A 10,885-nucleotide genomic window follows, 5' to 3' on the forward strand; every position below is an offset into this window, starting at 1 on the left:
TATATAACGACGCAATCTTAGTCGTGTAAAACAAATTAAATAAACTATAAATCAACCAGCTGATATATATTAGGCTAAACTTGAAAACCATCGACGATATACTCTCATCAACCCATCGACGATATACTCTTATAAAACCATCGGCAATCTACGAAAACGTTGCCGGCCAAAGGATTCTCGCACTATCGATTTTTGACTGTACTGCATATTCATTTGAAATCGTATGACGTTGTAAACAAGATAAAATATATATGAGCAAAAATATATATAGGCGAAAAAATTCCCCGAGCAAGACTTGAACTTGCGACCTCGGAATAACGCATTTGCGATTCATCGGAACAAATTTGAACTATGAGAACCACGTCCTAACCAACTAGACCATCGAGGATATATTAAGTTATGAAATATTTATAATGTATAATAATTAATAAATCGATGTTGTAATGCTGATTGTTTTTAAATAACCTGAATCTTATCGCTCCAAGATGTCTGAACTCTGCATTCTACAATAATCAGCTGGTTAAGGTGTATTATACAACCCCGAACTATGAATTTGTAGAAATGTGTGTCCGAACAGTCTCATTCAAAGCAAGATAATGGTCATATTTCATCTCCTCGGGTAGTCTTTAGAGGTCTATCTACCTGTCGCTCACTGCTTGTCTTAGTATCTTTCCCTGTGTCTATGTCTCAATCTCTCTCGCTCGCTGAGTATTTGTCGCCCGCTTCTTCATATGCTATTTGTTTTGCTCTGAAAAGTAAATTTTTAAGCTTGACTCGGCGGTTATGCAATTTTTCTGCCGGATTGGACGACCTCGTTGGGGTACCGTTTCAAATTATGAATGATGCTAGTGACTATGGCAAAGGAGGGTGTTTATTTCAAGTCATCGATGGAGTTAGAAGAGAGATCCTGTACTTCTCAAAAGGCTTGAATCCAGCACAACAACGCTATGGCACAAACACCAAAGAGCTACTAGCACTGGTATACAGCCTGGAACAAGTGGGGGACATAGCACTGTGGACAGATCACAAAGCGCTCACGCAAATGAACTGTCAACAGACGTTACACACAATGCTAGCCAAATGGGTAGCGAAACGTTCCACCACCACTTCTCCATCATACATGTCCCAGGCAAGGACATCCAGATGGCAGACATGTTGTCACCTCTACATGAAAATACTTTAGTACTAAAGAGTCAAAAGTATTACAAAAGGCGAATGAGGCAACACATAATAGCCAAGAGTACACCACCTTGGAAACGAACATGCCTATAACCATAGCGGCTATAGACTGGATGTTACACCCCAGATTCTATCGAGAAGCAGAACGAAGGTTTAGGAAGTTCACAGTAGATCTGTTTGCATCGGCACAGAATGCGCATACAGATAAATACTACACCAACGAACAGAATGTGCTACAACAAAAGTGGGCGCAGGAAGTGAATGCATGGGCGAACCAACCATGGGAACTCATACCCGATGTCCTTGACAAAGTCATTGAAGAGGCAACCAGCATCACGATATGTGTACCCTACTACCCCAATGCAACGTGTTTCCAAAGTTCTTGTCTTTACTAGAAGAAGACCCGATGCTAGTCGAAAACACAAACAATACTCTCCTCAAAGAGGGCAAGAAGGCCTGTGGCAAGTCCCCATGGGGTGTTACAATAGTCGCAAGAAGAGGAGTAAATTCTCTATACTTTGACTCAACGCGGTAACAACCTGCTATACACGTTGCAGCATCAGAACCAGTTCACTCTGGAGATGCACCACATGCAACAGAATATGAGACACGAGTCAACATCATCGAGCAATACCACAGCCTGAGACAATACACTCCTGAGGAAACGATACACAAGTTGCAAGTAGATGGACATGATTGGCGTGGGCCTGATATCCAACAGCATGTACACGAGTTCATTGACGGATGCATACCATATCTCAAAAATAAGATGCACAGAAAGGGATTTCATCCCTTACAATCAATCACAGCCGCATCTCCAGGCGACAGAGTCCAAGTGGACACCATAGGACCACTATTGTATTCCAACAGAGGACACACATATGTGCTAGTATGGCTTGATGTGCACTCTTCGTACGTCATTTTACGTACAATGATGGACAAATCGGCGGCTACTGTGATACTCACGCTGGTACCAATCATATATGAACATGGATTCCCACAAATCATGCAAACTGACCAAGGCACTGAATATGTTCACAACATACTTTCAAAAGTTGTTGAAGAAGCGCCAAAGCAACACCTAGTCTCTCGGCCGTATCAACCTAAAGTTTTAGGTGTGAACGAACGATCACACAGAGATTTCATGCCACTGCTACGGAAATTCGTTGAACATAATTTAGGTAACTGGTGTTCATGACTTCCATTCGTACAGATGAGCCACAATCTGCGTACACCCAGAAGACACAAGTCACCACGGTTCAATGTGTACTTTGGTCGCAGACAGAATCAACTCACGGACTACAACGTGCCAGTGACCGCACCCAGTACAACAGTATCTTGGGAAGAGCGACTGCAAAATGAGAAGAAGCCATCAGGCCACAACTAGACATTAATGTTGCACGGTATCAAGAGAAGATGCGCGCAGCTACGATCGAAAATGCCAAAAGAAGTATATAGACTTCCAGGAAGGGGACCTTGTCATGGTTCGCTATCAAAGTGAATTGAACAAGTTAACAGCACCGAATGGTGGACCATACAAAATAGTATGCAGGGAGGGCAACGAGTATTTTGTCTGTAACCTTGATGGGACTAAAGCCCCCGAAAATCCTGACTCGATCAGTGATGAGCTACTGTATATTGTGCTTTTGTAGTTTTCGCTTATGCGTTTTGATCCATTTTCAGATCCCTGCTATTGATACCCAGTAGATAATTGTATGTGTATGTAGCAGCAGAATCATGTAATCACATGGATTCGTAGTCAAGATCATTGCCTTTTAAGGTTATATTAATATGTCTATCGCAATACACTTAAGTTGTAATCCACTCGTATATGGGCCACCGTCATGATTGTGCAATAAAATTTACTTGTCACTAGCTCACTTTTGGACGTATACTCCCTCCGTGATTTCGTATATCATCTCGAAGCACGTTTAAACGTGTATAGAATGCTAGTGAACTGGATACCTTACCCACAAATGATCACTTTTTAAGAAGTTCTATATCATATTTCATTGAATGTGTTTAGAGGTTTTGGAATGTTTCAGCATGTACATTATCGCCATGTAGGCAGCAAATGCCCCCGAAACGAACTTTCTAATTCATGACAATGTCCTCGATATTGCAGAGGCCGAGTCTAAGACTATTAGCAGGCCCCGATTGATAGTAGGGCGATTGCGATTGCGGATCAGAGTAATCACGGCCGTGTCTTGAATTTAATAATCCCAATTGCATATCGATGTTTCATCAAGCAGTCCATAACTATCAGGCGATCTAGTACCCAAACTCTCTTGACATCTGTGAAATATTCGTCTCGTGGCAACTAAAACCCTAAAACTTTCCTAACTTCCGTCAAATATTTTCAAATTTACCAACGATAAATATTGTAGAAAATATGCGCATGAAATGTCCGCATACACGGTATAAAAAGACCTCAGAATGTTCGTGTATGCTGTCGGTAGCGCACGAAGTACTTTATTATTTGTTTAATTATACAACCCGGGCGTTAAAAATTGTATACGATGTGATGCGTTTATCATCTGATTATACAAATAAAAAATTATAACCTATTAGTTTTTGTATCGAGTATTATTCGTTATTGAGAATATATAAATCGATATAATCGAATTGGTAAGCGATTGTATGCCAAGGTCAACTTTCTGCACTATGTATGACCGGTCGTCCATAAATAACTTATATCGCTTGAAGTTCACTCTATATATCGATGAGATATTCGAGCACCTTATGACCATACAAACATCCATAAAAGATATCGACCGGTTGATAAACTTCATACTAAGGATATGATCAGTGCATACACAACGTCCAAACATAGCGTGAATGCCACGAAGTTGTTTCAGTCTTATACTCATCATTGGGGTGTACAACAACTGTATCGACTGCAAACGCAGGGGTAGTTACTTGACCGTTTGATGTGTATATAAAGTAATCAACCATCTCGTCGTGTACCAGAGTGTACTGATTTTCGGGATCACATTATTTACCCTCATTTGTTTCGTAATTAGGATAAACTCGAGACTATATATAATCCTCGAGCTTATGGTATATACGACGATCGCTCTATCAGCAACTCGGGTTACCTTGATTTCGTTAGTAACTCAAAGTGGAGCGTTAGATTCCTTCAGTAGTATTGAAGTGGAGCAGAGGGCATGGGTACTAGCACAATAGGGGAGAAGACTATGGGTTGATGAAGGGATAGGGGACAGAATCTGTATCACTCGTTGGTTACCTTGATAGTTTGTTGTTCTACAGTGAGGCGATAAGAGTGATTCATATATGTTATCTTTCTACGACCAGCATTCGTAGTCCGTGTTCTCTAGATGCGTCACCGTCCGCTTCGGATTGCTGCGACGTTGCAGATAATTTAGCATAAAGATGGTCTCCATATGCAAAGGTGTTTGAGGTCATTACCTACCAATATTTACATATATACACAGACCAGAGGAATAAACGCTCGTATGACTACAAGTGAGAGTCGAATATATGTAAATAAGGAACCTCGAGCCAAGGGCTGAGAAGGGCAGAGACATCTTGTATATCACAAAGATACTTTTTGGATTACAAATGCTTCGCTATTGTCACTGGACAAGATCTATTACAACCCTATCTTTCGTAATTACTGTCGAATATGGTAGGACGACCAAATATAGCCATCAACTGCGCATATTGGGTTGTTCATACCAGACAAGTCGGTGATACTTTCGTGATGTGTCAGGTGTGGACGCACCGGTTGTTTGATTACAGTTTAGGAGCGACAATATACCTCATTGTTCTATCAGAAGTGAAAGTGCTTGTAACTAATGTTTAGATCCCGTGTCGAGTCTTGGTCTTCGAGTTTCGCAGTTAACAACGCCGATCAAATATCCCCAACAATAAACTCTTAGAAAAAAAGTGTGCTTGGACAAATTCACCACGATCTCAAATCTAGTTGATCGAGTGTGGTCATATATTCAACAAATATAGATATTTATAGTATATAGGTAGGAATGAATGCAACCTGCATTTTGTCGACCGAAAAACCTAAATTTAAATTGATATATATTATAATTATGAGCGTAAGCATCAACACCTAGTGGTTTAGTGGTATAATTGCCCCCTGCCACGGGGTAGACCCGGATTCGATTTCCGGCTAGGTGATTTTTTTTGAAAAATATGTACTAGTGTTGTGTATTGAGGTACATTCATATACATAGATATACCAGTTTATTGTGTATATATGTAGATTTTATGATATATATGCACATGTGTATGTACATGTATATATAAATATTGCTCGTGTATAAAAATATGCGTATCTATGGGGGTTGGAAAAGAACTATCCAGTGTCGATGTCCTTGACTAACCGTCTCCACTATAAAACATCAGGATTGGCGACAGCGATATACACATATTTATTGCGCGAAGCAATGTATTGGATAACAGTCCCTTCAGCTAAGAGGTCGAATCGCTTGGTCCAATGAAGTCAATTAAGCTAATATATGTATCATTTACACCGTGTAGTGGTTCACACACATTGACGAGCGGGAAATGGTGGTTTAGCCGGTTTTGAGTCAACTCATCCATTTGAGGGATTACGATGTGAAAAGACGCTTCTGAATTATGGTTTCCACAGCATCAAAATCCAGCGAATCCAACACGGCGAACTGGAGCGGTGGGTACACCTATTGGTACAAAAGAAGTGACCAGATATTGAATATAGAGAATATTCAGTTAGACACACTGCATCGGGCAGTGTCAACACAAATATGACACCCCATTGAGTATGAAAATAATTACCGGCATTAAGTTTCCAGGCATTACAATGGATATTTAATACTTATCAAGGGTTAGTTTTTATAACTACTTGCTACCATATCATGTGAATATAACTTTTCGATATCGAGCAATGGGCAATTCCAAACTCCTGACTATCTCCGATATAAATACATTGTCTCAGAAATAAAACTTTGTCACTCAAAGCGTAGGTCGCGATCAAATACCTGACCCCCATGTGTATTCTCTAGTCAATTATACACGGCCATCGATAGCGTACATCAGCTGGGGTTCAAATAAAATGTCTCTTTCTGCACTGATGGTGCTAATACATGTCATGCAGTATACTTTCCTGGAGTGGATAGTAGATTCAATATAGATAGCTACTGGGGTGTACAAAAAACACTCGCATAACTAGCATTTATTCATTCAACACTAAAGTTGATTATAAACTAAAATGTAGAATGTAAATAAAATATTCTGATCAATAATAGGCTACATAAATATGTAATACACTTAATTAGTACATATAGAGCTGTTTAATAAATTATTGGGCATAAAGGTATATATAGCCTACCATGAAGCCATGAGGCGCATCATTTGCGAAAAAAAGTACACACAGCCAAAGATCATATATTAATTTCAATATAATGTTTCAGAATAATCACAGGGATATTACGAAGAAATGATCACAGAAGCCCACCTTTGAATGTGGTCTCCTGCAATGACGAGATTCTTCTACAAATAGAACAACTATGCACCCAAAAAAAAGTATACAATCTACGCAATATATATATGGTAAATAGATATATAGATGGCTCCTCTCGATAAATCAAATGTATGGTATTTCAACTATGAATTATCCATGAGTTCATTTAGGCAACATTGCCGCGTAAACATAACGCCATTCATAAATTATTGCTGGTATGTATTCCGCCTTGTCTTTGAGCTTGGAATACCCACTTTGGTCTCGACTACACTGCCCTTGTAATTGTTTATCCTATTTTGGATTGTCATGTATCGGCGCGACCTGAAATATCATCTTGTCTGTGTTATTAAACTCGATATCATCAAACTGCCTTGCTGTTTTTAGTTAGCAAACTTACTTATCCACTCTTTCAGGATAACTAAAAGTTTTTAAATGGACTTATATGAATAACCGTGATCTTAAGTTTAATGCTATAAATAGTAAATTTATCGTTATACCTGGCTCGCTTTGTCAATAACATCTTGACTATGATAAACTTTAGCTATAATTATATAAGTTTCGTCAGATTTTGTTCCGATACACTCTGTTGAGCACATACCCCCGGGTCTCACTATGGCTGGTCAAAACTTGCATAATGTGCACAACATTGCAATTTCTATGGGGCCGGGCATTGTCGTGTTCAAGTGTCGCAAGCTCGTGGCTGAAAAGTGTAAGTATTGCGCATAAGTAAAATTCACACGAGTGAGAGTGAAATATGATTGAAAATACTAAGTTGGATGTGCATTTTATCAGCATATAGATAGTAGTGTTGACGCGCCGTTTCTGTGTTATTATATATAGATATAAAGCCTTCTTATATGCTAGTTGTAAGTGAAAGGACAGTATTCATGATGACCTCGATATTCAACTTGTACAACACATGCCGCTGAAATATCAAACAACCTTGTGTACCATTTGTTCAAGTGTTGTTTTTAGTGTCAAAGTATAGGCAATATCATGGCACTCCGTGCATTTTTCATTAATAGTAGTAGAGCATACTGGTTTCTATGATCTGACATATCTGACAAGCCAAATAAAACTATCAAGGAGATTTTATATGCAGCTCGTCTATCGTTCAGTGCGGGAAGGATCTTTATGTTAAGAATACTTGTATAAGGCAGAATGTTAAATGCGGTTCAGATTTGGATGTGGTATGCGCAATAAGCACTTACATCTGTCCTGAGCTTTCTAATCGTAGATACAGATAGCATCAGTCGAGGGCGTATAAAATAGTGAGGCAGTCAACCGCGAAGGATACTACGAGGCATATGCATCATTTTCATTTCTGGTCGATCTTACAACATTTGTACTATCAGTTCACCAACGTTGTACTGGCGTACAGTTTCAAACAACAGTGGCCGGCACTAAGTTCGAGCATATCCACATACACCACCGGCAAGACTACACCTACTGAACAGTTCACTATACGGCGGTATATAGTATACAAATAGGCCTCGGTACTGATGCCGCTCAAAATTTTGAGTATATGGATATTCACGGTCTCCGCTACAATAGCACATGGGTCACCAGGGCTACCACCGCTCTGGTGACCTATTTGTTGACACAACTTGGCAAGGGTCATTTGCGCCTCAGAATATCGTTGGTGATCTTGTGACTCATCTTTTTTGTTCGTAACTACTATGTTTCATGCATATAACGAAAATAGTTGCCAGCTACGTACCACTGTTCGATTGGCGACTATAGTGGTGAATATATCTCTGTATAAGTGTGTTACGATTAAGTGCTATATTCGTGTGTGATCTTACAGTGGCAGTTGTCTAATTTGGTTATTGATGGCTGATAGTATATGTGTCAAGGCACAGGAAGAATGTCGGTTCGACCATGTACATGCTTTAGAGCTTAGATGGAATAGTCAACTCGTTATTCAAATCAAACTTCTAAAAGCTAGTCAGTATATATTGCATTGTTTCAAAATAGTCGGGCGAACAAATGCCCAATATATAGCCGCCACAAGATAGTAGTAGCGCACGACATACGCATATAATGCGAACGAGCCCATACCGTATGTACAGCGATATTGGTACAAAGCTGCTGATCTGAAATATGTGGAAGGTCGTATGCAAAAGAATTGTTAAACTTGCCTGTACACGTATATGTTTGGTTGACGACAAAGAACGCGCACTAAAATCGAATCGTACTACACACTACACAATTTCGTAATAACAATAAAAATTGTATTAAAATACATTTCATCATCCCTATCAACATGCTGATATCATAAACATACAAATTTACTGCTAGAAAGTGGCAATGTAATATCTCTTCAAATAGCCAGTCACCCGGGAATTCGATATAGCATGCTGACCAGACGGTCACTTCGCTGATATAGATAGGCATTTCGGTTTAGTGATGATACACCATCGACGGAATGTTTTGAAATTTTGCACACAAAGACTGCTTTCCCGTATTGCCGAAGGTATAACAGAGTATATAGTGCAGCAAAATGAGATGAACTGATAATACATTAAGGAAGCTGTTTCTTATTTCGTACTTCGAAGGTACGATTGTGTGACGTTAAAAACGTTGTACCAACCAGGTAAGTAATATGTATAATAAAGTTCAAGTTAGAATGAAGAGAGTGTGAGGTAGGCGTGAATCAATATCAGCAAAGCAGTGACCATACCAGTTACATTGCATGTTCTGAACGAAATGCACAAGGATATTATAAATTACGTAATTATCAAAAGACACTTGCTTGATATTTAATCAATTTTATAGTGTTCAGAAGTATATAGTAAGGAGTGGATCAGTCAGTTCATTTCCAGATTACCTAACAAATAATACTACAAATAATAAAATTCGAAAGCATTGAGACAAGGTGTTAAACACAAGCAAGCAAAGCATTGAACATATGAATGATACTGCAGACAATATATCTTAACGAGTACGGGTATCCTATAGTCTGCAACCAGCGTAAGCAATTTTTATTTTTTTGGGATAATCAAATTTAATTTCTGATACATGGAGCTCGCGGTCAATAGACTTAGTTCATTTCCTTATTACCACACATCAGTTAAATACTACAAAGAAGATACTTCAATGGCAATAAGAATAGTGCCCAACATTAGTATGATAATTGATACTGCTACCTTTCGATAACTCGACAACTAAGAAAGAGGGTCAGTGAGTCTGGCATTGAAGCTCAACTATCGAATAGAGTAGCTTGGGTTTATGAAACTTAATATCGTATGGGCCACCACATAGCTGTAGTATGTAGTCAAGCATTGCGCTGTAATTAATTTAGTACTGTATCGATTCGCCGCCGGTCAATCAGATTGGTCAATATGTTTGTTACTGCGTGAAAACACCCTTTCTAGCGTATACAACGCAGTCTTGTATATATTTCCCAGTATGGTTCTGGATTTTGTATACAGCATTGGTGAATTTTTTTTTGGGAAATATGTACTAGTGTTGTGTATTGATGTACATTCATATACATAGATATACCAGTTTATTGTGTATATATGTATATTTTATGATATATATAAATATTGCTCGTGTATAAAAATATGCGTATCTATGGGGGTTGGAAAAGAACTATACAGTGTCGATGTCCTTATCTCAGCTAGGAAAAGTCCCTAGTCTGAGAGAACCGGACTGAGTCTCTATTTGTGTTTTCACTAGACTCAGAATATACATGAGTGTTGCTATCACACGCGGAGTCCCGGTATAGCTTACCGGTTCTACCGCTAATATTTTTGGTGACTCTAATATCAGAAATATTACAATCCTAATTCCACAACTGAATATTTGATTATTCTGGGTTTTAGGATTTGCATTGACTTTTTGATAAACTGATCCCTGGATGCTACAGCCCCCCCAACTTTATGCTTCTTAGCCTCCGTAGGAGTAGAAAGTGACATCTTACAGTACTAGATTATCTAAAGGTTGGTGTTTGTGTATAGGGAAAAACTTGTCCCTCAGGGGGCATAAGATGGAAAACTTGCCACCATTATCTAATCTTACATATTACCGATTAATTAGATGTTGTACGTGATTTTTGGAAGTAAATGCTTCCGGAGCACTGGCCCTTTTTACATGTCCAAGTAGCTCATCACTGATCGAGTCAGGATTTTTGGGGGCTTTAGTCCCATCAAGGTTACAGACAAAATACCCGTTGCCCTCCCTGCATACTATTTTGTATGGTCAGCCATTCGGTGCTGTTAA

General features: G+C 39.0%; 2 non-coding genes across 2 annotated transcripts; one reads left to right on the forward strand and one right to left on the reverse strand.

The window, feature by feature from the left end:
* Positions 1–280: 280 nt before the first annotated feature.
* SARC_30254 lies at positions 281–388 on the reverse strand. Its single transcript has one exon. It is a non-coding gene; the product is annotated as a tRNA-Met (tRNA).
* Positions 389–5,263: 4,875 nt separating this feature from the next.
* SARC_30255 lies at positions 5,264–5,334 on the forward strand. The gene has a single exon. It is a non-coding gene; the product is annotated as a tRNA-Gly (tRNA).
* Positions 5,335–10,885: the final 5,551 nt, after the last annotated feature.

This window comes from Sphaeroforma arctica (assembly GCF_001186125.1).
Source record: "Sphaeroforma arctica JP610 unplaced genomic scaffold supercont1.1832, whole genome shotgun sequence".
Classification (NCBI taxonomy): domain Eukaryota; class Ichthyosporea; order Ichthyophonida; genus Sphaeroforma; species Sphaeroforma arctica.